Below are 24,329 nucleotides of genomic sequence, written 5' to 3' on the forward strand. Positions count from 1 at the left end.
GATCGTGGTGTTAGAAGCCAGTAAGTACAGACTGGTGTCTTTGTGGGATAGACAAAAGCAACGCCCAGAAGGTGGTGGTGTTAGAAGCCAGTGAATACAGATTGGTGTTCATGTGGAAAGGACAATTGACTAGTCAGATGAAATAGTAGTGGCCAGTTGAATTGTGGATAGCTTCAAGTTTTGAATTTTCCGGGAACTGTGAATGCGGTCCGGAAATGGCGAACACATTTGCTTCGATTCGGAAACTGCGAACGCGGTCCCCTGGGGTATAAGTCAATAACAACAGCCTGACACACACACACACACCCACACACAAAATGATTTAACTCGTTTAAATCGCGGAAGGGATGGCCGAGTATTTAAGGCGATGGATTGCTAATACATTGGGCCCTAAACACGCGAGTTCGAATCTCGCCTCCGTCGTTTTAACCGGATTGTTTTAATCACAAATTCAGGCAAAATAATTAAACCAATTTTAAATCGAGGACGGGGTGGTTAAGGCGATGGACTGCTAATCCATTGGGCTCTGCCCGCGCGAGTTCGAATCTCGCCTCCGTCGTTTTATCCGTTTTGTTTTGAACACAAATGCAGTCAAAATGATTTAACTCGTTTAAATCGCGGAAGGGATGACCGAGTATTTAAGGCGATGGATTGCTAATACATTGGGCCCTAAACACGCGAGTTCGAATCTCGCCTCCGTCGTTTTAACCGGATTGTTTTAATCACAAATTCAGGCAAAATAATTAAACCAGTTTTAAATCGAGGACGGGGTGGCCGATTGGTTAAGGCGATGGACTGCTAATCCATTGGGCTCTTCCCGCGCGAGTTCGAATCTCGCCTCCGTCGTTTCATCCGTTTTGTTTTGAACACAAATGCAGTCGAAATGATTAAACTCGGTTAAATCGATGACGGGGTGGCCGAGTGGTTAAGGCGATGGACTGCCAATCCATTGGGCTCTTCCCGCGCGAGTTCGAAACTCGCCTCCGTCGTTTTATCCGTTTTGTTTTGAACACAAATGCAGTCAAAATGATTTAACTCGTTTAAATCGCGGAAGGGATGGCCGAGTATTTAAGGCGATGGATTGCTAATACATTGGGCCCTAAACACGCGAGTTCGAATCTCGCCTCCGTCGTTTTAACCGGATTGTTTTAATCACAAATTCAGGCAAAATAATTAAACCAATTTTAAATCGAGGACGGGGTGGTTAAGGCGATGGACTGCTAATCCATTGGGCTCTGCCCGCGCGAGTTCGAATCTCGCCTCCGTCGTTTTATCCGTTTTGTTTTGAACACAAATGCAGTCAAAATGATTTAACTCGTTTAAATCGCGGAAGGGATGGTCGAGTGGTTAAGGCGATGGATTGCTAATACATTAGGCCCTAAACACGCGAGTTCAAATCTCGCCTCCGTCGTTTTATCCGTTTTGTTTTGAACACAAATGCAGTCAAAATGATTTAACTCGTTTAAATCGCGGAAGGGATGGCCGAATGGTTAAGGCGATAGATTGCTAAAACATTTTGCTCTAAACACGCGAGTTCGAATCTCGCCTCCGTCGTTTTAACCGGATTGTTTTAATCACAAATTCAGGCAAAATAATTAAACCCGTTTTAAATCGAGGACGGGGTGGTTAAGGCGATGGACTGCTAATCCATTGGGCTCTGCCCGCGCGAGTTCGAATCTCGCCTCCGTCGTTTTATCCGTTTTGTTTTGAACACAAATGCAGTCACAATGATTTAACTCATTTAAATCGCGGAAGGGATGGCCGAGTGGTTAAGGCGATGGATTGCTAATACATTAGGCCCGCGCGAGTTCGAATCTCGCCTCCGTCGTTTTATCCGTTTTGTTTTGAACACAAATGCAGTCAAAATGATTTAACTCGTTTAAATCGCGGAAGGGATGGCCGAATGGTTAAGGCGATGGATTGCTAATACATTTTGCTCTAAACACGCGAGTTCGAATCTCGCCTCCGTCGTTTTAACCGGATTGTTTTAATCACAAATTCAGGCAAAATAATTAAACCCGTTTTAAATCGAGGACGGGGTGGTTAAGGCGATGGACTGCTAATCCATTGGGCTCTGCCCGCGCGAGTTCGAATCTCGCCTCCGTCGTTTTATCCGTTTTGTTTTGAACACAAATGCTGTCACAATGATTTAACTCGTTTAAATCGCGGAAGGGATGGCCGAGTGGTTAAGGCGATGGATTGTTAATACATTAGGCCCGCGCGAGTTCGAATCTCGCCTCCGTCGTTTTATCCGTTTTGTTTTGAACACAAATGCAGTCAAAATGATTTAACTCGTTTAAATCGCGGAAGGGATGGCCGAATGGTTAAGGCGATGGATTGCTAATACATTTTGCTCTAAACACGCGAGTTCGAATCTCGCCTCCGTCGTTTTAACCGGATTGTTTTAATCACAAATTCAGGCAAAATAATTAAACCCGTTTTAAATCGAGGACGGGGTGGTTAAGGCGATGGACTGCTAATCCATTGGGCTCTGCCCGCGCGAGTTCGAATCTCGCCTTCGTCGTTTTATCCGTTTTGTTTTGAACACAAATGCAGTCAAAATGATTTAACTCGTTTAAATCGCGGAAGGGATGGCCGAGTATTTAAGGCGATGGATTGCTAATACATTGGGCCCTAAACACGCGAGTTCGAATCTCGCCTCCGTCGTTTTAACCGGATTGTTTTAATCACAAATTCAGGCAAAATAATTAAACCAATTTTAAATCGAGGACGGGGTGGTTAAGGCGATGGACTGCTAATCCATTGGGCTCTGCCCGCGCGAGTTCGAATCTCGCCTCCGTCGTTTTATCCGTTTTGTTTTGAACACAAATGCAGTCAAAATGATTTAACTCGTTTAAATCGCGGAAGGGATGGTCGAGTGGTTAAGGCGATGGATTGCTAATACATTGGGCTCTGCCCGCGCGAGTTCGAATCTCGCCTCCGTCGTTTTATCCGTTTTGTTTTGAACACAAATGCAGTCACAATGATTTAACTCGTTTAAATCGCGGAAGGGATGGCCGAGTGGTTAAGGCGATGGATTGCTAATACATTAGGCCCGCGCGAGTTCGAATCTCGCCTCCGTCGTTTTATCCGTTTTGTTTTGAACACAAATGCAGTCAAAATGATTTAACTCGTTTAAATCGCGGAAGGGATGGCCGAATGGTTAAGGCGATGGATTGCTAATACATTTTGCTCTAAACACGCGAGTTCGAATCTCGCCTCCGTCGTTTTAACCGGATTGTTTTAATCACAAATTCAGGCAAAATAATTAAACCCGTTTTAAATCGACGACGGGGTGGTTAAGGCGATGGACTGCTAATCCATTGGGCTCTGCCCGCGCGAGTTCGAATCTCGCCTCCGTCGTTTTAACCGGATTGTTTTAATCACAAATTCAGGCAAAATAATTAAACCCGTTTTAAATCGAGGACGGGGTGGTTAAGGCGATGGACTGCTAATCCATTGGGCTCTGCCCGCGCGAGTTCGAATCTCGCCTCCGTCGTTTTATCCGTTTTGTTTTGAACACAAATGCAGTCACAATGATTTAACTCGTTTAAATCGCGGAAGGGATGGCCGAGTGGTTAAGGCGATGGATTGCTAATACATTAGGCCCGCGCGAGTTCGAATCTCGCCTCCGTCGTTTTATCCGTTTTGTTTTGAACACAAATGCAGTCAAAATGATTTAACTCGTTTAAATCGCGGAAGGGATGGCCGAATGGTTAAGGCGATGGATTGCTAATACATTTTGCTCTAAACACGCGAGTTCGAATCTCGCCTCCGTCGTTTTAACCGGATTGTTTTAATCACAAATTCAGGCAAAATAATTAAACCCGTTTTAAATCGAGGACGGGGTGGTTAAGGCGATGGACTGCTAATCCATTGGGCTCTGCCCGCGCGAGTTCGAATCTCGCCTCCGTCGTTTTATCCGTTTTGTTTTGAACACAAATGCTGTCACAATGATTTAACTCGTTTAAATCGCGGAAGGGATGGCCGAGTGGTTAAGGCGATGGATTGTTAATACATTAGGCCCGCGCGAGTTCGAATCTCGCCTCCGTCGTTTTATCCGTTTTGTTTTGAACACAAATGCAGTCAAAATGATTTAACTCGTTTAAATCGCGGAAGGGATGGCCGAATGGTTAAGGCGATGGATTGCTAATACATTTTGCTCTAAACACGCGAGTTCGAATCTCGCCTCCGTCGTTTTAACCGGATTGTTTTAATCACAAATTCAGGCAAAATAATTAAACCCGTTTTAAATCGAGGACGGGGTGGTTAAGGCGATGGACTGCTAATCCATTGGGCTCTGCCCGCGCGAGTTCGAATCTCGCCTTCGTCGTTTTATCCGTTTTGTTTTGAACACAAATGCAGTCAAAATGATTTAACTCGTTTAAATCGCGGAAGGGATGGCCGAGTATTTAAGGCGATGGATTGCTAATACATTGGGCCCTAAACACGCGAGTTCGAATCTCGCCTCCGTCGTTTTAACCGGATTGTTTTAATCACAAATTCAGGCAAAATAATTAAACCAATTTTAAATCGAGGACGGGGTGGTTAAGGCGATGGACTGCTAATCCATTGGGCTCTGCCCGCGCGAGTTCGAATCTCGCCTCCGTCGTTTTATCCGTTTTGTTTTGAACACAAATGCAGTCAAAATGATTTAACTCGTTTAAATCGCGGAAGGGATGGTCGAGTGGTTAAGGCGATGGATTGCTAATACATTGGGCTCTGCCCGCGCGAGTTCGAATCTCGCCTCCGTCGTTTTATCCGTTTTGTTTTGAACACAAATGCAGTCACAATGATTTAACTCGTTTAAATCGCGGAAGGGATGGCCGAGTGGTTAAGGCGATGGATTGCTAATACATTAGGCCCGCGCGAGTTCGAATCTCGCCTCCGTCGTTTTATCCGTTTTGTTTTGAACACAAATGCAGTCAAAATGATTTAACTCGTTTAAATCGCGGAAGGGATGGCCGAATGGTTAAGGCGATGGATTGCTAATACATTTTGCTCTAAACACGCGAGTTCGAATCTCGCCTCCGTCGTTTTAACCGGATTGTTTTAATCACAAATTCAGGCAAAATAATTAAACCCGTTTTAAATCGACGACGGGGTGGTTAAGGCGATGGACTGCTAATCCATTGGGCTCTGCCCGCGCGAGTTCGAATCTCGCCTCCGTCGTTTTATCCGTTTTGTTTTGAACACAAATGCTGTCACAATGATTTAACTCGTTTAAATCGCGGAAGGGATGGCCGAATGGTTAAGGCGATGGATTGCTAATACATTTTGCTCTAAACACGCGAGTTCGAATCTCGCCTCCGTCGTTTTAGCCGGATTGTTTTAATCACAAATTCAGGCAAAATAATTAAACCCGTTTTAAATCGAGGACGGGGTGGTTAAGGCGATGGACTGCTAATCCATTGGGCTCTGCCCGCGCGAGTTCGAATCTCGCCTCCGTCGTTTTATCCGTTTTGTTTTGAACACAAATGCAGTCAAAATGATTTAACTCGTTTATATCGCGGAAGGGATGGCCCAGTGGTTAAGGCGATGGATTGCTAATACATTAGGCCCTAAACACGCGAGTTCAAATCTCGCCTCCGTCGTTTTATCCGTTTTGTTTTGAACACAAATGCAGTCAAAATGATTTAACTCGTTTAAATCGCGGAAGGGATGGCCGAATGGTTAAGGCGATGGATTGCTAATACATTTTGCTCTAAACACGCGAGTTCGAATCTCGCCTCCGTCGTTTTAACCGGATTGTTTTAATCACAAATTCAGGCAAAATAATTAAACCCGTTTTAAATCGAGGACGGGGTGGTTAAGGCGATGGACTGCTAATCCATTGGGCTCTGCCCGCGCGAGTTCGAATCTCGCCTTCGTCGTTTTATCCGTTTTGTTTTGAACACAAATGCAGTCAAAATGATTTAACTCGTTTAAATCGCGGAAGGGATGGCCGAGTATTTAAGGCGATGGATTGCTAATACATTGGGCCCTAAACACGCGAGTTCGAATCTCGCCTCCGTCGTTTTAACCGGATTGTTTTAATCACAAATTCAGGCAAAATAATTAAACCAATTTTAAATCGAGGACGGGGTGGTTAAGGCGATGGACTGCTAATCCATTGGGCTCTGCCCGCGCGAGTTCGAATCTCGCCTCCGTCGTTTTATCCGTTTTGTTTTGAACACAAATGCAGTCAAAATGATTTAACTCGTTTAAATCGCGGAAGGGATGGTCGAGTGGTTAAGGCGATGGATTGCTAATACATTGGGCTCTGCCCGCGCGAGTTCGAATCTCGCCTCCGTCGTTTTATCCGTTTTGTTTTGAACACAAATGCAGTCACAATGATTTAACTCGTTTAAATCGCGGAAGGGATGGCCGAGTGGTTAAGGCGATGGATTGCTAATACATTAGGCCCGCGCGAGTTCGAATCTCGCCTCCGTCGTTTTATCCGTTTTGTTTTGAACACAAATGCAGTCAAAATGATTTAACTCGTTTAAATCGCGGAAGGGATGGCCGAATGGTTAAGGCGATGGATTGCTAATACATTTTGCTCTAAACACGCGAGTTCGAATCTCGCCTCCGTCGTTTTAACCGGATTGTTTTAATCACAAATTCAGGCAAAATAATTAAACCCGTTTTAAATCGACGACGGGGTGGTTAAGGCGATGGACTGCTAATCCATTGGGCTCTGCCCGCGCGAGTTCGAATCTCGCCTCCGTCGTTTTATCTGTTTTGTTTTGAACACAAATGCTGTCACAATGATTTAACTCGTTTAAATCGCGGAAGGGATGGCCGAATGGTTAAGGCGATGGATTGCTAATACATTTTGCTCTAAACACGCGAGTTCGAATCTCGCCTCCGTCGTTTTAGCCGGATTGTTTTAATCACAAATTCAGGCAAAATAATTAAACCCGTTTTAAATCGAGGACGGGGTGGTTAAGGCGATGGACTGCTAATCCATTGGGCTCTGCCCGCGCGAGTTCGAATCTCGCCTCCGTCGTTTTATCCGTTTTGTTTTGAACACAAATGCAGTCAAAATGATTTAACTCGTTTATATCGCGGAAGGGATGGCCCAGTGGTTAAGGCGATGGATTGCTAATACATTAGGCCCTAAACACGCGAGTTCAAATCTCGCCTCCGTCGTTTTATCCGTTTTGTTTTGAACACAAATGCAGTCAAAATGATTTAACTCGTTTAAATCGCGGAAGGGATGGCCGAATGGTTAAGGCGATGGATTGCTAATACATTTTGCTCTAAACACGCGAGTTCGAATCTCGCCTCCGTCGTTTTAACCGGATTGTTTTAATCACAAATTCAGGCAAAATAATTAAACCCGTTTTAAATCGAGGACGGGGTGGTTAAGGCGATGGACTGCTAATCCATTGGGCTCTGCCCGCGCGAGTTCGAAACTCGCCTCCGTCGTTTTATCCGTTTTGTTTTGAACACAAATGCAGTCAAAATGATTTAACTCGTTTAAATCGCGGAAGGGATGGCCGAGTATTTAAGGCGATGGATTGCTAATACATTGGGCCCTAAACACGCGAGTTCGAATCTCGCCTCCGTCGTTTTAACCGGATTGTTTTAATCACAAATTCAGGCAAAATAATTAAACCAATTTTAAATCGAGGACGGGGTGGTTAAGGCGATGGACTGCTAATCCATTGGGCTCTGCCCGCGCGAGTTCGAATCTCGCCTCCGTCGTTTTATCCGTTTTGTTTTGAACACAAATGCAGTCAAAATGATTTAACTCGTTTAAATCGCGGAAGGGATGGTCGAGTGGTTAAGGCGATGGATTGCTAATGCATTAGGCCCTAAACACGCGAGTTCAAATCTCGTCTTCGTCGTTTTATCCGTTTTGTTTTGAACACAAATGCAGTCAAAATGATTTAACTCGCTTAAATCGCGGAAGGGATGGCCCAGTGGTTAAGGCGATGGATTGCTAATACATTAGGCCCTAAACACGCGAGTTCAAATCTCGCCTCCGTCGTTTTATCCGTTTTGTTTTGAACACAAATGCAGTCAAAATGATTTAACTCGCTTAAATCGCGGAAGGGATGGCCGAATGGTTAAGGCGATGGATTGCTAATACATTTTGCTCTAAACACGCGAGTTCGAATCTCGCCTCCGTCGTTTTAACCGGATTGTTTTAATCACAAATTCAGGCAAAATAATTAAACCCGTTTTAAATCGAGGACGGGGTGGTTAAGGCGATGGACTGCTAATCCATTGGGCTCTGCCCGCGCGAGTTCGAATCTCGCCTCCGTCGTTTTATCCGTTTTGTTTTGAACACAAATGCAGTCACAATGATTTAACTCGTTTAAATCGCGGAAGGGATGGCCGAGTGGTTAAGGCGATGGATTGCTAATACATTAGGCCCGCGCGAGTTCGAATCTCGCCTCCGTCGTTTTATCCGTTTTGTTTTGAACACAAATGCAGTCAAAATGATTTAACTCGTTTAAATCGCGGAAGGGATGGCCCAGTGGTTAAGGCGATGGATTGCTAATACATTAGGCCCTAAACACGCGAGTTCAAATCTCGCCTCCGTCGTTTTATCCGTTTTGTTTTGAACACAAATGCAGTCAAAATGATTTAACTCGTTTAAATCGCGGAAGGGATGGCCGAATGGTTAAGGCGATGGATTGCTAATACATTTTGCTCTAAACACGCGAGTTCGAATCTCGCCTCCGTCGTTTTAACCGGATTGTTTTAATCACAAATTCAGGCAAAATAATTAAACCCGTTTTAAATCGAGGACGGGGTGGTTAAGGCGATGGACTGCTAATCCATTGGGCTCTGCCCGCGCGAGTTCGAATCTCGCCTCCGTCGTTTTATCCGTTTTGTTTTGAACACAAATGCAGTCAAAATGATTTAACTCGTTTAAATCGCGGAAGGGATGGCCGAGTATTTAAGGCGATGGATTGCTAATACATTGGGCCCTAAACACGCGAGTTCGAATCTCGCCTCCGTCGTTTTAACCGGATTGTTTTAATCACAAATTCAGGCAAAATAATTAAACCAATTTTAAATCGAGGACGGGGTGGTTAAGGCGATGGACTGCTAATCCATTGGGCTCTGCCCGCGCGAGTTCCAATCTCGCCTCCGTCGTTTTATCCGTTTTGTTTTGAACACAAATGCAGTCAAAATGATTTAACTCGTTTAAATCGCGGAAGGGATGGTCGAGTGGTTAAGGCGATGGATTGCTAATGCATTAGGCCCTAAACACGCGAGTTCAAATCTCGTCTCCGTCGTTTTATCCGTTTTGTTTTGAACACAAATGCAGTCAAAATGATTTAACTCGTTTAAATCGCGGAAGGGATGGCCCAGTGGTTAAGGCGATGGATTGCTAATACATTAGGCCCTAAACACGCGAGTTCAAATCTCGCCTCCGTCGTTTTATCCGTTTTGTTTTGAACACAAATGCAGTCAAAATGATTTAACTCGTTTAAATCGCGGAAGGGATGGCCGAATGGTTAAGGCGATGGATTGCTAATACATTTTGCTCTAAACACGCGAGTTCGAATCTCGCCTCCGTCGTTTTAACCGGATTGTTTTAATCACAAATTCAGGCAAAATAATTAAACCCGTTTTAAATCGAGGACGGGGTGGTTAAGGCGATGGACTGCTAATCCATTGGGCTCTGCCCGCGCGAGTTCGAATCTCGCCTTCGTCGTTTTATCCGTTTTGTTTTGAACACAAATGCAGTCAAAATGATTTAACTCGTTTAAATCGCGGAAGGGATGGCCGAGTATTTAAGGCGATGGATTGCTAATACATTGGGCCCTAAACACGCGAGTTCGAATCTCGCCTCCGTCGTTTTAACCGGATTGTTTTAATCACAAATTCAGGCAAAATAATTAAACCAATTTTAAATCGAGGACGGGGTGGTTAAGGCGATGGACTGCTAATCCATTGGGCTCTGCCCGCGCGAGTTCGAATCTCGCCTCCGTCGTTTTATCCGTTTTGTTTTGAACACAAATGCAGTCAAAATGATTTAACTCGTTTAAATCGCGGAAGGGATGGTCGAGTGGTTAAGGCGATGGATTGCTAATACATTGGGCCCTAAACACGCGAGTTCGAATCTCGCCTCCGTCGTTTTAACCGGATTGTTTTAATCACAAATTCAGGCAAAATAATTAAACCAATTTTAAATCGAGGACGGGGTGGTTAAGGCGATGGACTGCTAATCCATTGGGCTCTGCCCGCGCGAGTTCCAATCTCGCCTCCGTCGTTTTATCCGTTTTGTTTTGAACACAAATGCAGTCAAAATGATTTAACTCGTTTAAATCGCGGAAGGGATGGTCGAGTGGTTAAGGCGATGGATTGCTAATGCATTAGGCCCTAAACACGCGAGTTCAAATCTCGTCTCCGTCGTTTTATCCGTTTTGTTTTGAACACAAATGCAGTCAAAATGATTTAACTCGTTTAAATCGCGGAAGGGATGGCCCAGTGGTTAAGGCGATGGATTGCTAATACATTAGGCCCTAAACACGCGAGTTCAAATCTCGCCTCCGTCGTTTTATCCGTTTTGTTTTGAACACAAATGCAGTCAAAATGATTTAACTCGTTTAAATCGCGGAAGGGATGGCCGAATGGTTAAGGCGATGGATTGCTAATACATTTTGCTCTAAACACGCGAGTTCGAATCTCGCCTCCGTCGTTTTAACCGGATTGTTTTAATCACAAATTCAGGCAAAATAATTAAACCCGTTTTAAATCGAGGACGGGGTGGTTAAGGCGATGGACTGCTAATCCATTGGGCTCTGCCCGCGCGAGTTCGAATCTCGCCTTCGTCGTTTTATCCGTTTTGTTTTGAACACAAATGCAGTCAAAATGATTTAACTCGTTTAAATCGCGGAAGGGATGGCCGAGTATTTAAGGCGATGGATTGCTAATACATTGGGCCCTAAACACGCGAGTTCGAATCTCGCCTCCGTCGTTTTAACCGGATTGTTTTAATCACAAATTCAGGCAAAATAATTAAACCAATTTTAAATCGAGGACGGGGTGGTTAAGGCGATGGACTGCTAATCCATTGGGCTCTGCCCGCGCGAGTTCGAATCTCGCCTCCGTCGTTTTATCCGTTTTGTTTTGAACACAAATGCAGTCAAAATGATTTAACTCGTTTAAATCGCGGAAGGGATGGTCGAGTGGTTAAGGCGATGGATTGCTAATACATTGGGCTCTGCCCGCGCGAGTTCGAATCTCGCCTCCGTCGTTTTATCCGTTTTGTTTTGAACACAAATGCAGTCACAATGATTTAACTCGTTTAAATCGCGGAAGGGATGGCCGAGTGGTTAAGGCGATGGATTGCTAATACATTAGGCCCGCGCGAGTTCGAATCTCGCCTCCGTCGTTTTATCCGTTTTGTTTTGAACACAAATGCAGTCAAAATGATTTAACTCGTTTAAATCGCGGAAGGGATGGCCGAATGGTTAAGGCGATGGATTGCTAATACATTTTGCTCTAAACACGCGAGTTCGAATCTCGCCTCCGTCGTTTTAACCGGATTGTTTTAATCACAAATTCAGGCAAAATAATTAAACCCGTTTTAAATCGACGACGGGGTGGTTAAGGCGATGGACTGCTAATCCATTGGGCTCTGCCCGCGCGAGTTCGAATCTCGCCTCCGTCGTTTTATCCGTTTTGTTTTGAACACAAATGCTGTCACAATGATTTAACTCGTTTAAATCGCGGAAGGGATGGCCGAATGGTTAAGGCGATGGATTGCTAATACATTTTGCTCTAAACACGCGAGTTCGAATCTCGCCTCCGTCGTTTTAGCCGGATTGTTTTAATCACAAATTCAGGCAAAATAATTAAACCCGTTTTAAATCGAGGACGGGGTGGTTAAGGCGATGGACCGCTAATCCATTGGGCTCTGCCCGCGCGAGTTCGAATCTCGCCTCCGTCGTTTTATCCGTTTTGTTTTGAACACAAATGCAGTCAAAATGATTTAACTCGTTTATATCGCGGAAGGGATGGCCCAGTGGTTAAGGCGATGGATTGCTAATACATTAGGCCCTAAACACGCGAGTTCAAATCTCGCCTCCGTCGTTTTATCCGTTTTGTTTTGAACACAAATGCAGTCAAAATGATTTAACTCGTTTAAATCGCGGAAGGGATGGCCGAATGGTTAAGGCGATGGATTGCTAATACATTTTGCTCTAAACACGCGAGTTCGAATCTCGCCTCCGTCGTTTTAACCGGATTGTTTTAATCACAAATTCAGGCAAAATAATTAAACCCGTTTTAAATCGAGGACGGGGTGGTTAAGGCGATGGACTGCTAATCCATTGGGCTCTGCCCGCGCGAGTTCGAAACTCGCCTCCGTCGTTTTATCCGTTTTGTTTTGAACACAAATGCAGTCAAAATGATTTAACTCGTTTAAATCGCGGAAGGGATGGCCGAGTATTTAAGGCGATGGATTGCTAATACATTGGGCCCTAAACACGCGAGTTCGAATCTCGCCTCCGTCGTTTTAACCGGATTGTTTTAATCACAAATTCAGGCAAAATAATTAAACCAATTTTAAATCGAGGACGGGGTGGTTAAGGCGATGGACTGCTAATCCATTGGGCTCTGCCCGCGCGAGTTCGAATCTCGCCTCCGTCGTTTTATCCGTTTTGTTTTGAACACAAATGCAGTCAAAATGATTTAACTCGTTTAAATCGCGGAAGGGATGGTCGAGTGGTTAAGGCGATGGATTGCTAATGCATTAGGCCCTAAACACGCGAGTTCAAATCTCGTCTTCGTCGTTTTATCCGTTTTGTTTTGAACACAAATGCAGTCAAAATGATTTAACTCGCTTAAATCGCGGAAGGGATGGCCCAGTGGTTAAGGCGATGGATTGCTAATACATTAGGCCCTAAACACGCGAGTTCAAATCTCGCCTCCGTCGTTTTATCCGTTTTGTTTTGAACACAAATGCAGTCAAAATGATTTAACTCGCTTAAATCGCGGAAGGGATGGCCGAATGGTTAAGGCGATGGATTGCTAATACATTTTGCTCTAAACACGCGAGTTCGAATCTCGCCTCCGTCGTTTTAACCGGATTGTTTTAATCACAAATTCAGGCAAAATAATTAAACCCGTTTTAAATCGAGGACGGGGTGGTTAAGGCGATGGACTGCTAATCCATTGGGCTCTGCCCGCGCGAGTTCGAATCTCGCCTCCGTCGTTTTATCCGTTTTGTTTTGAACACAAATGCAGTCAAAATGATTTAACTCGTTTATATCGCGGAAGGGATGGCCCAGTGGTTAAGGCGATGGATTGCTAATACATTAGGCCCTAAACACGCGAGTTCAAATCTCGCCTCCGTCGTTTTATCCGTTTTGTTTTGAACACAAATGCAGTCAAAATGATTTAACTCGTTTAAATCGCGGAAGGGATGGCCGAATGGTTAAGGCGATGGATTGCTAATACATTTTGCTCTAAACACGCGAGTTCGAATCTCGCCTCCGTCGTTTTAACCGGATTGTTTTAATCACAAATTCAGGCAAAATAATTAAACCCGTTTTAAATCGAGAACGGGGTGGTTAAGGCGATGGACTGCTAATCCATTGGGCTCTGCCCGCGCGAGTTCGAAACTCGCCTCCGTCGTTTTATCCGTTTTGTTTTGAACACAAATGCAGTCAAAATGATTTAACTCGTTTAAATCGCGGAAGGGATGGCCGAGTATTTAAGGCGATGGATTGCTAATACATTGGGCCCTAAACACGCGAGTTCGAATCTCGCCTCCGTCGTTTTAACCGGATTGTTTTAATCACAAATTCAGGCAAAATAATTAAACCAATTTTAAATCGAGGACGGGGTGGTTAAGGCGATGGACTGCTAATCCATTGGGCTCTGCCCGCGCGAGTTCGAATCTCGCCTCCGTCGTTTTATCCGTTTTGTTTTGAACACAAATGCAGTCAAAATGATTTAACTCGTTTAAATCGCGGAAGGGATGGTCGAGTGGTTAAGGCGATGGATTGCTAATGCATTAGGCCCTAAACACGCGAGTTCAAATCTCGTCTTCGTCGTTTTATCCGTTTTGTTTTGAACACAAATGCAGTCAAAATGATTTAACTCGCTTAAATCGCGGAAGGGATGGCCCAGTGGTTAAGGCGATGGATTGCTAATACATTAGGCCCTAAACACGCGAGTTCAAATCTCGCCTCCGTCGTTTTATCCGTTTTGTTTTGAACACAAATGCAGTCAAAATGATTTAACTCGCTTAAATCGCGGAAGGGATGGCCGAATGGTTAAGGCGATGGATTGCTAATACATTTTGCTCTAAACACGCGAGTTCGAATCTCGCCTCCGTCGTTTTAACCGGATTGTTTTAATCACAAATTCAGGCAAAATAATTAAACCCGTTTTAAATCGAGGACGGGGTGGTTAAGGCGATGGACTGCTAATCCATTGGGCTCTGCCCGCGCGAGTTCGAATCTCGCCTCCGTCGTTTTATCCGTTTTGTTTTGAACACAAATGCAGTCACAATGATTTAACTCGTTTAAATCGCGGAAGGGATGGCCGAGTGGTTAAGGCGATGGATTGCTAATACATTAGGCCCGCGCGAGTTCGAATCTCGCCTCCGTCGTTTTATCCGTTTTGTTTTGAACACAAATGCAGTCAAAATGATTTAACTCGTTTAAATCGCGGAAGGGATGGCCCAGTGGTTAAGGCGATGGATTGCTAATACATTAGGCCCTAAACACGCGAGTTCAAATCTCGCCTCCGTCGTTTTATCCGTTTTGTTTTGAACACAAATGCAGTCAAAATGATTTAACTCGTTTAAATCGCGGAAGGGATGGCCGAATGGTTAAGGCGATGGATTGCTAATACATTTTGCTCTAAACACGCGAGTTCGAATCTCGCCTCCGTCGTTTTAACCGGATTGTTTTAATCACAAATTCAGGCAAAATAATTAAACCCGTTTTAAATCGAGGACGGGGTGGTTAAGGCGATGGACTGCTAATCCATTGGGCTCTGCCCGCGCGAGTTCGAATCTCGCCTCCGTCGTTTTATCCGTTTTGTTTTGAACACAAATGCAGTCAAAATGATTTAACTCGTTTAAATCGCGGAAGGGATGGCCGAGTATTTAAGGCGATGGATTGCTAATACATTGGGCCCTAAACACGCGAGTTCGAATCTCGCCTCCGTCGTTTTAACCGGATTGTTTTAATCACAAATTCAGGCAAAATAATTAAACCAATTTTAAATCGAGGACGGGGTGGTTAAGGCGATGGACTGCTAATCCATTGGGCTCTGCCCGCGCGAGTTCCAATCTCGCCTCCGTCGTTTTATCCGTTTTGTTTTGAACACAAATGCAGTCAAAATGATTTAACTCGTTTAAATCGCGGAAGGGATGGTCGAGTGGTTAAGGCGATGGATTGCTAATGCATTAGGCCCTAAACACGCGAGTTCAAATCTCGTCTCCGTCGTTTTATCCGTTTTGTTTTGAACACAAATGCAGTCAAAATGATTTAACTCGTTTAAATCGCGGAAGGGATGGCCCAGTGGTTAAGGCGATGGATTGCTAATACATTAGGCCCTAAACACGCGAGTTCAAATCTCGCCTCCGTCGTTTTATCCGTTTTGTTTTGAACACAAATGCAGTCAAAATGATTTAACTCGTTTAAATCGCGGAAGGGATGGCCGAATGGTTAAGGCGATGGATTGCTAATACATTTTGCTCTAAACACGCGAGTTCGAATCTCGCCTCCGTCGTTTTAACCGGATTGTTTTAATCACAAATTCAGGCAAAATAATTAAACCCGTTTTATATCGAGGACGGGGTGGTTAAGGCGATGGACTGCTAATCCATTGGGCTCTGCCCGCGCGAGTTCGAATCTCGCCTCCGTCGTTTTATCCGTTTTGTTTTGAACACAAATGCAGTCAAAATGATTTAACTCGTTTAAATCGCGGAAGGGATGGCCGAGTATTTAAGGCGATGGATTGCTAATACATTGGGCCCTAAACACGCGAGTTCGAATCTCGCCTCCGTCGTTTTAACCGGATTGTTTTAATCACAAATTCAGGCAAAATAATTAAACCAATTTTAAATCGAGGACGGGGTGGTTAAGGCGATGGACTGCTAATCCATTGGGCTCTGCCCGCGCGAGTTCCAATCTCGCCTCCGTCGTTTTATCCGTTTTGTTTTGAACACAAATGCAGTCAAAATGATTTAACTCGTTTAAATCGCGGAAGGGATGGTCGAGTGGTTAAGGCGATGGATTGCTAATGCATTAGGCCCTAAACACGCGAGTTCAAATCTCGTCTCCGTCGTTTTATCCGTTTTGTTTTGAACACAAATGCAGTCAAAATGATTTAACTCGTTTAAATCGCGGAAGGGATGGCCCAGTGGTTAAGGCGATAGATTGCTAATACATTAGGCCCTAAACACGCGAGTTCAAATCTCGCCTCCGTCGTTTTATCCGTTTTGTTTTGAACACAAATGCAGTCAAAATGATTTAACTCGTTTAAATCGCGGAAGGGATGGCCGAATGGTTAAGGCGATGGATTGCTAATACATTTTGCTCTAAACACGCGAGTTCGAATCTCGCCTCCGTCGTTTTAACCGGATTGTTTTAATCACAAATTCAGGCAAAATAATTAAACCCGTTTTAAATCGAGGACGGGGTGGTTAAGGCGATGGACTGCTAATCCATTGGGCTCTGCCCGCGCGAGTTCGAATCTCGCCTCCGTCGTTTTATCCGTTTTGTTTTGAACACAAATGCAGTCAAAATGATTTAACTCGTTTAAATCGCGGAAGGGATGGCCGAGTATTTAAGGCGATGGATTGCTAATACATTGGGCCCTAAACACGCGAGTTCGAATCTCGCCTCCGTCGTTTTAACCGGATTGTTTTAATCACAAATTCAGGCAAAATAATTAAACCAATTTTAAATCGAGGACGGGGTGGTTAAGGCGATGGACTGCTAATCCATTGGGCTCTGCCCGCGCGAGTTCCAATCTCGCCTCCGTCGTTTTATCCGTTTTGTTTTGAACACAAATGCAGTCAAAATGATTTAACTCGTTTAAATCGCGGAAGGGATGGTCGAGTGGTTAAGGCGATGGATTGCTAATGCATTAGGCCCTAAACACGCGAGTTCAAATCTCGTCTCCGTCGTTTTATCCGTTTTGTTTTGAACACAAATGCAGTCAAAATGATTTAACTCGTTTAAATCGCGGAAGGGATGGCCCAGTGGTTAAGGCGATAGATTGCTAATACATTAGGCCCTAAACACGCGAGTTCAAATCTCGCCTCCGTCGTTTTATCCGTTTTGTTTTGAACACAAATGCAGTCAAAATGATTTAACTCGTTTAAATCGCGGAAGGGATGGCCGAATGGTTAAGGCGATGGATTGCTAATACATTTTGCTCTAAACACGCGAGTTCGAATCTCGCCTCCGTCGTTTTAACCGGATTGTTTTAATCACAAATTCAGGCAAAATAATTAAACCCGTTTTAAATCGAGGACGGGGTGGTTAAGGCGATGGACTGCTAATCCATTGGGCTCTGCCCGCGCGAGTTCGAATCTCGCCTCCGTCGTTTTATCCGTTTTGTTTTGAACACAAATGCAGTCAAAATGATTTAACTCGTTTAAATCGCGGAAGGGATGGCCGAGTATTTAAGGCGATGGATTGCTAATACATTGGGCCCTAAACACGCGAGTTCGAATCTCGCCTCCGTCGTTTTAACCGGATTGTTTTAATCACAAATTCAGGCAAAATAATTAAACCAATTTTAAATCGAGGACGGGGTGGTTCATTGAGTTCAGAATATATGTATTTCTAGAGTCCTATTTGGATATCGAGTTTTCGCGCTCGCGCGTCCATCGTTTTTAAAAATATGGGACGGACAGACAACTTTATCATTAGGTGGTAGCGCCATCTATTTTACTTAAAACAAACTAGAAAAAAACAAGTAAATGTTAGTTATGTTACTATCGCCGCATTCGTCTGCTTTAGACAGAAAGAAATGTTTGAAAACCGCTATGTAAGTTCAGTTTTAATTATAATTAAGACCGATTTAAAAATTTTAATACTTTTAACTGCTACACAGATTTAATCTTGAAAGCTACTATGTTTACTGCCCTTTAAACAATATTATTTTGGTAAGTTTTTTTCTCAAAACTTCCCTTCTCATTTTCTCATTAAAGTTTTTGGCGATTTTCCTCATCCTTACGTTTGTGTATATATAGATAATTTTTGAGATGAGGAAGTTTAAATGGTGATTAAAACCAAGCTCTTGATCGAACATATGATCATTTAAATCTGGGAAAAGAGTTTCATGAACCAAGCACCTCCTAACAAGGGACTCAATTTTTAAGGTTAGTGAATTGCTTGCGGTTCCATGTTTTTCCAGATTTAATCTTCGAATGCATTTTTCTGTAATTTGAAGCAGGGTAACAACGGTTCTGGATGGGTAAATTAGTCCTCCATGGTCTCGTAAATGTATCAGCCCTTTCTCTGATAAGCAGTAATCATGGAAACTGGTGTTTCTACCGCTGCTTTCTTCTAGGCTAGCCTTGCATATGTCACATTTCAGAATTCTTCTGAGTTTCATCACAACAAAACCGCCCACGTATTGAATGATATTATCTCTCAAGAGATTCGACCCATCAAAGTAAAAATCTAGTTCTGCGAGATCATCAGACACTTGATTATCTGACGACTCTGTGGTGGTTGCTGCGCTTAAAAAGGTTGTGGACATTTCACAAATATCTGGAATGGCGGTGTCATCTAGAGCTAGAACATTAGCGCATCCAGATGCTTCTAATTTTGCTAAAAAAGAGCTCTTGTATGCCGATTTAAATTGCGCCACCGTTGGATTATTATTCCAGCCCCCCTTTGTACGTATCGTTGAGAAAAAAAGCTCCAAATGATCCTGGGATAGTTTATATGTTGGGAGGTATCTATATTTTATATATAGCATTTGTTTAGTTAGCTATACCCAAGTGTAGAATAAAAACTTTACTTTTGTCTGACATACTTTAACGGACCATCTTGGTGCACATACATATCCACTAAATACAGAACGCTGCTAATAGAAACGGCGAATCCGAGTGGTCCAGTTTTACGTGTGGACTCGCAAATCAGATTACCATCTGCGTCTGTTAGACTCAACATAAGTTCTTTAGCTTTATTTAGACTTGCTCTCTTGATGTTAACATTTGAGTTATTTATTGGAGACTTATACCCTTTGGCATAAGGGTTGCGAGAGTTTAGGATATCAAATGCCCTGAGAAATAATAAACTATTACAACCGACAGGCAATAAATTTAGCGTGTTTTGTCACCTGTCAACTGTCTCGATAAAATTAACTGTGCCCTCACAGTTTTGAAACTCTTTCATTTTTATTTGTTTTAGGAGTTTCAGAGCGCTAGCCACTGAAGCACTCAAAGTTTGGGCTGCTAGTTTGACTTTCATCTTTTGAGTGTGAAATTTTATGTGAAATCGGCTTAATTTGTTAGCAATACTAAGACCTTCTTCCTCTTGCACCAATTCAAGAAGTACAATTAATGCCCAAAATATGTCCTAAAAATAAAACTATTAATATATTTTTACGATTATATCATTTAAGTTTGTATTTACGTTTCCACTTTGCCGATCCACAAGCAAATTGTGATGTTCCCACAAGTTTCTGATCAGTTTCAACATATGACAAACGTCTAAAATAAAAGCTACATCGTCTTTTGGATTTGCTATTCAGGAAAGGAAACAAAGGTTTTAAATTATTCATAAGTATTTGTGTGAAATGGTTTTTTGTCTTACCAGGGTTTGGAAAAACTGATTTGATTTCTTTGGAATTCATGACAACTCCGAGTCTGTGTGCCATGGAAATGTTTGATGCGAGCCCATCGCAAACGAGCGCAACACATTTAGCACCAGTCAAATTCAGATGATGGAAAGCTTCTCTGACGAGTGTATCTAGAAGCCAGGCGGGGGTGCCATGAACGAAAAAATAGCCAATCGGTAGCTTCCAACTACCGTTTATGGCAACAACCATAAATACAAGAACAGAGGTAGCGACTTCATCATTGTCAGTCTTGGACTCGATGCTAGTGCCATAGTTGACGTAGCCATCAAAGGATTTCCCGTTCCACTTTATCTCTTTCCTAATGGCCATTTCGTCTAACATTAGAGACACCAAAACTGGGTATTTAGATTTTTCCACTTCTTTCTTTAGGAATTGAAAACTCTGGGCAGTGAATCCAGGTTCGCCGTCTATTTTGGAACCCCAATTTCGGAGTGTATTTGGATGAGGCAAACAGAAAATTTGGCGAAGATATCTATACGCTTTAGGGCTATAGAAATGCAAGGTTATAGCAAATTCTCGAAGAATGCTACTATAAGCTTTCTTGGCTTTGTTTTTGGGTCCTGCTTCCTTTAAATGTTGGAAAAGTTCTTTCGCAGTAGGAGAAAATACATCTTCTAATTGTATAATATTTTCTTCTAGCATTAATTTGTCTTTTCGCAAAGTTGCGATAATTCCTTTGAAACTTTCAATCTTTTTATCTCTTCGTATGAGTCTTCGCTTTGTTAAATTAAATGTCTTTTGGATGATCTTTCTTCTTTTTATTTGATTTGCCAGTTGATTTTTAAGCATCGCAATTTCTCTATTCTAAAGTGGCAGTGTTATGATTGGAATATGTGCAGTTAAGCGTGGCTCTATATTCTCTAGCATATTATGTACCTTTTTCTTGGAAAGGGTTTCAATTTCTCTTAAAATCTTTTCGTCTGTCTTGTGATATGTCTGAGGTGAAAGAAAATGTCATCATGTGTACCAACATAAGTTAAACATAACTATTCAATGTACATGAAATGTTGACAATGAATATAAAGCTGCAGTCCTTTCATCAGTTTCTTGGTTTTTGTTTAAACTCGTATTGCCTTGAGAGCAACGGCTAGGAGTATAGTCCCAATCCATGGGTTCAACCAAACCTTCAACTTCTGATGAAGCAACATTGCGTTCCTCTGCCTGATTATGTTGTAAAGCATTAGGGATGTTGCCAAACTTAATAAAGCGTGTCTTACATTTTTATCCATTGACATAATTTCGCCATCCGTATTTTCAATGTCAATATTTTGAGCAACATCATCCACAACTTCACAGCCACTTATTTCTAAAAGGTCTTCAGGGTCTGGGATTATCTCTATTGATCGCGAATAAGACGCGGAACTCTCCGAAATAATACTTTTGTTTAGGCCTACATTTTTGTTACACCGACTGTAAGTTTTCTGTAAACGGTTTAAAAGTGGCAAATTACAGTAAAACATTTAATTTTCTTAGAATTATATTTCATTAATATACAATTCCTATGTTGAAGTTTGGGTTGCAAGTTTCGGGTAAAAACAGAGTAGGAACTGCATTAGCCGATAGCACGCGTATTTTAGAATTTTCGCGATAGTCCGCTTGACAAAAATGATCACCGCAAATAGCATCATATTTTTGTGGAGTCCATTCGGGTTTATTAATGGCCCGACACCATTGTTTCATTAACTCGGGATTTTTAGTAGGGAATCTTAATAGTACAATTCAAAAAGTGTTGAACTTCTGAATATTTTTTAATATTCTTTATTTCTATACTTACTTATGCCACGAAACATTTTTATTCCTACCAGTGTTAACGCACTTCTCTACTGAGCATTTTCTACCCATGATAAAATTTAATAACTTTTCATATTATTTGTTACTTTAATAATGAAAAAGATAAAATAAAGTAAAAACAAGTATTACACCAGAAATTTATCAAAATTTTATTTATTAAAAATGAAGTTTAACAAATTCTTAGTAATTAAGTCTCAACTAACAGTTTTTCAACTTTGGCGCTTTACGTCTTCTTAAGCCTAATTTTCAAATTCAAGCCAATTTCCCGCCAAAAGAAACTATTTTCAGTTTCATCCGTCAGGCAACAGATGGCGCTAACGACTAATGATAAAGTAATGAAATTCGACGAATCCGAGTCCGCGAGGAGGAAATTCAACAAAAACTCTAGAAATACATATATTCTGAACTCAATGGGGTGGTTAAGGCGATGGACTGCTAATCCATTGGGCTCTGCCCGCGCGAGTTCGAATCTCGCCTCCGTCGTTTTATCCGTTTTGTTTTGAACACAAATGCAGTCAAAATGATTTAACTCGTTTAAATCGCGGAAGGGATGGCCCAGTGGTTAAGGCGATGGATTGCTAATACATTAGGCCCTAAACACGCGAGTTCAAATCTCGCCTCCGTCGTTTTATCCGTTTTGTTTTGAACACAAATGCAGTCAAAATGATTTAACTCGTTTAAATCGCGGAAGGGATGGCCGAATGGTTAAGGCGATGGATTGCTAATACATTTTGCTCTAAACACGCGAGTTCGAATCTCGCCTCCGTCGTTTTAACCGGATTGTTTTAATCACAAATTCAGGCAAAATAATTAAACCCGTTTTAAATCGAGGACGGGGTGGTTAAGGCGATGGACTGCTAATCCATTGGGCTCTGCCCGCGCGAGTTCGAATCTCGCCTCCGTCGTTTTATCCGTTTTGTTTTGAACACAAATGCAGTCAAAATGATTTAACTCGTTTAAATCGCGGAAGGGATGGCCGAGTATTTAAGGCGATGGATTGCTAATACATTGGGCCCTAAACACGCGAGTTCGAATCTCGCCTCCGTCGTTTTAACCGGATTGTTTTAATCACAAATTCAGGCAAAATAATTAAACCAATTTTAAATCGAGGACGGGGTGGTTAAGGCGATGGACTGCTAATCCATGGGGCTCTGCCCGCGCGAGTTCCAATCTCGCCTCCGTCGTTTTATCCGTTTTGTTTTGAACACAAATGCAGTCAAAATGATTTAACTCGTTTAAATCGCGGAAGGGATGGTCGAGTGGTTAAGGCGATGGATTGCTAATGCATTAGGCCCTAAACACGCGAGTTCAAATCTCGTCTCCGTCGTTTTATCCGTTTTGTTTTGAACACAAATGCAGTCAAAATGATTTAACTCGTTTAAATCGCGGAAGGGATGGCCCAGTGGTTAAGGCGATGGATTGCTAATACATTAGGCCCTAAACACGCGAGTTCAAATCTCGCCTCCGTCGTTTTATCCGTTTTGTTTTGAACACAAATGCAGTCAAAATGATTTAACTCGTTTAAATCGCGGAAGGGATGGCCGAATGGTTAAGGCGATGGATTGCTAATACATTTTGCTCTAAACACGCGAGTTCGAATCTCGCCTCCGTCGTTTTAAAAGGATTGTTTTAATCACAAATTCAGGCAAAATAATTAAACCCGTTTTAAATCGAGGACGGGGTGGTTAAGGCGATGGACTGCTAATCCATTGGGCTCTGCCCGCGCGAGTTCGAATCTCGCCTCCGTCGTTTTATCCGTTTTGTTTCGAACACAAATGCAGTCAAAATGATTTAACTCGTTTAAATCGCGGAAGGGATGGCCGAGTATTTAAGGCGATGGATTGCTAATACATTGGGCCCTAAACACGCGAATTCGAATCTCGCCTCCGTCGTTTTAACCGGATTGTTTTAATCACAAATTCAGGCAAAATAATTAAACTAATTTTAAATCGAGGACGGGGTGGTTAAGGCGATGGACTGCTAATCCATCGGGCTCTGCCCGCGCGAGTTCGAATCTCGCCTCCGTCGTTTTATCCGTTTTGTTTTGAACACAAATGCAGTCAAAATGATTTAACTCGTTTAAATCGCGGAAGGGATGGCCGAGTGGTTAAGGCGATGGATTGCTAATACATTAGGCCCTAAACACGCGAGTTCAAATCTCGCCTCCGTCGTTTTATCCGTTTTGTTTTGAACACAAATGCAGTCACAATGATTTAACTCGTTTAAATAGCGGAAGGGATATCCGAGTGGTTAAGGCGATGGATTGCTAATACATTAGGCCCGCGCGAGTTCGAATCTCGCCTCCGTCGTTTTATCCGTTTTGTTTTGAACACAAATGCAGTCAAAATGATTTAACTCGTTTAAATCGCGGAAGGGATGGCCGAATGGTTAAGGCGATGGATTGCTAATACATTTTGCTCTAAACACGCGAGTTCGAATCTCGCCTCCGTCGTTTTAACCGGATTGTTTTAATCACAAATTCAGGCAAAATAATTAAACCCGTTTTAAATCGAGGACGGGGTGGTTAAGGCGATGGACTGCTAATCCATTGGGCTCTGCCCGCGCGAGTTCGAATCTCGCCTCCGTCGTTTTATCCGTTTTGTTTTGAACACAAATGCTGTCACAATGATTTAACTCGTTTAAATCGCGGAAGGGATGGCCGAGTGGTTAAGGCGATGGATTGCTAATACATTAGGCCCGCGCGAGTTCGAATCTCGCTTCCGTCGTTTTATCCGTTTTGT

The 24,329-nt window shown here is 42.9% G+C and overlaps 6 non-coding genes across 6 annotated transcripts; all 6 read left to right on the top strand.

Moving 5' to 3' along the window:
• The first annotated feature begins 764 nt into the window (after positions 1-764).
• Positions 765-846, top strand: TRNAS-GCU (transfer RNA serine (anticodon GCU)). Its single transcript has one exon. It is a non-coding gene; the product is annotated as a tRNA-Ser (tRNA).
• Positions 847-907: 61 nt separating this feature from the next.
• Positions 908-989, top strand: TRNAG-GCC (transfer RNA glycine (anticodon GCC)). Its single transcript has one exon. It is a non-coding gene; the product is annotated as a tRNA-Gly (tRNA).
• Positions 990-2,864: 1,875 nt separating this feature from the next.
• On the top strand, positions 2,865-2,946 carry TRNAS-GCU (transfer RNA serine (anticodon GCU)). The gene has a single exon. It is a non-coding gene; the product is annotated as a tRNA-Ser (tRNA).
• Positions 2,947-4,673: 1,727 nt separating this feature from the next.
• On the top strand, positions 4,674-4,755 carry TRNAS-GCU (transfer RNA serine (anticodon GCU)). Its single transcript has one exon. It is a non-coding gene; the product is annotated as a tRNA-Ser (tRNA).
• A 1,458-nt stretch (positions 4,756-6,213) lies between these two features.
• On the top strand, positions 6,214-6,295 carry TRNAS-GCU (transfer RNA serine (anticodon GCU)). Its single transcript has one exon. It is a non-coding gene; the product is annotated as a tRNA-Ser (tRNA).
• Positions 6,296-11,124: 4,829 nt separating this feature from the next.
• Positions 11,125-11,206, top strand: TRNAS-GCU (transfer RNA serine (anticodon GCU)). Its single transcript has one exon. It is a non-coding gene; the product is annotated as a tRNA-Ser (tRNA).
• Positions 11,207-24,329: the final 13,123 nt, after the last annotated feature.

The sequence above is a fragment of the Phalangium opilio genome, unplaced genomic scaffold, assembly GCF_054372755.1.
Source record: "Phalangium opilio isolate 3A_F unplaced genomic scaffold, DU_Popi_V2 ptg001662l_1, whole genome shotgun sequence".
Classification (NCBI taxonomy): domain Eukaryota; kingdom Metazoa; phylum Arthropoda; class Arachnida; order Opiliones; family Phalangiidae; genus Phalangium; species Phalangium opilio.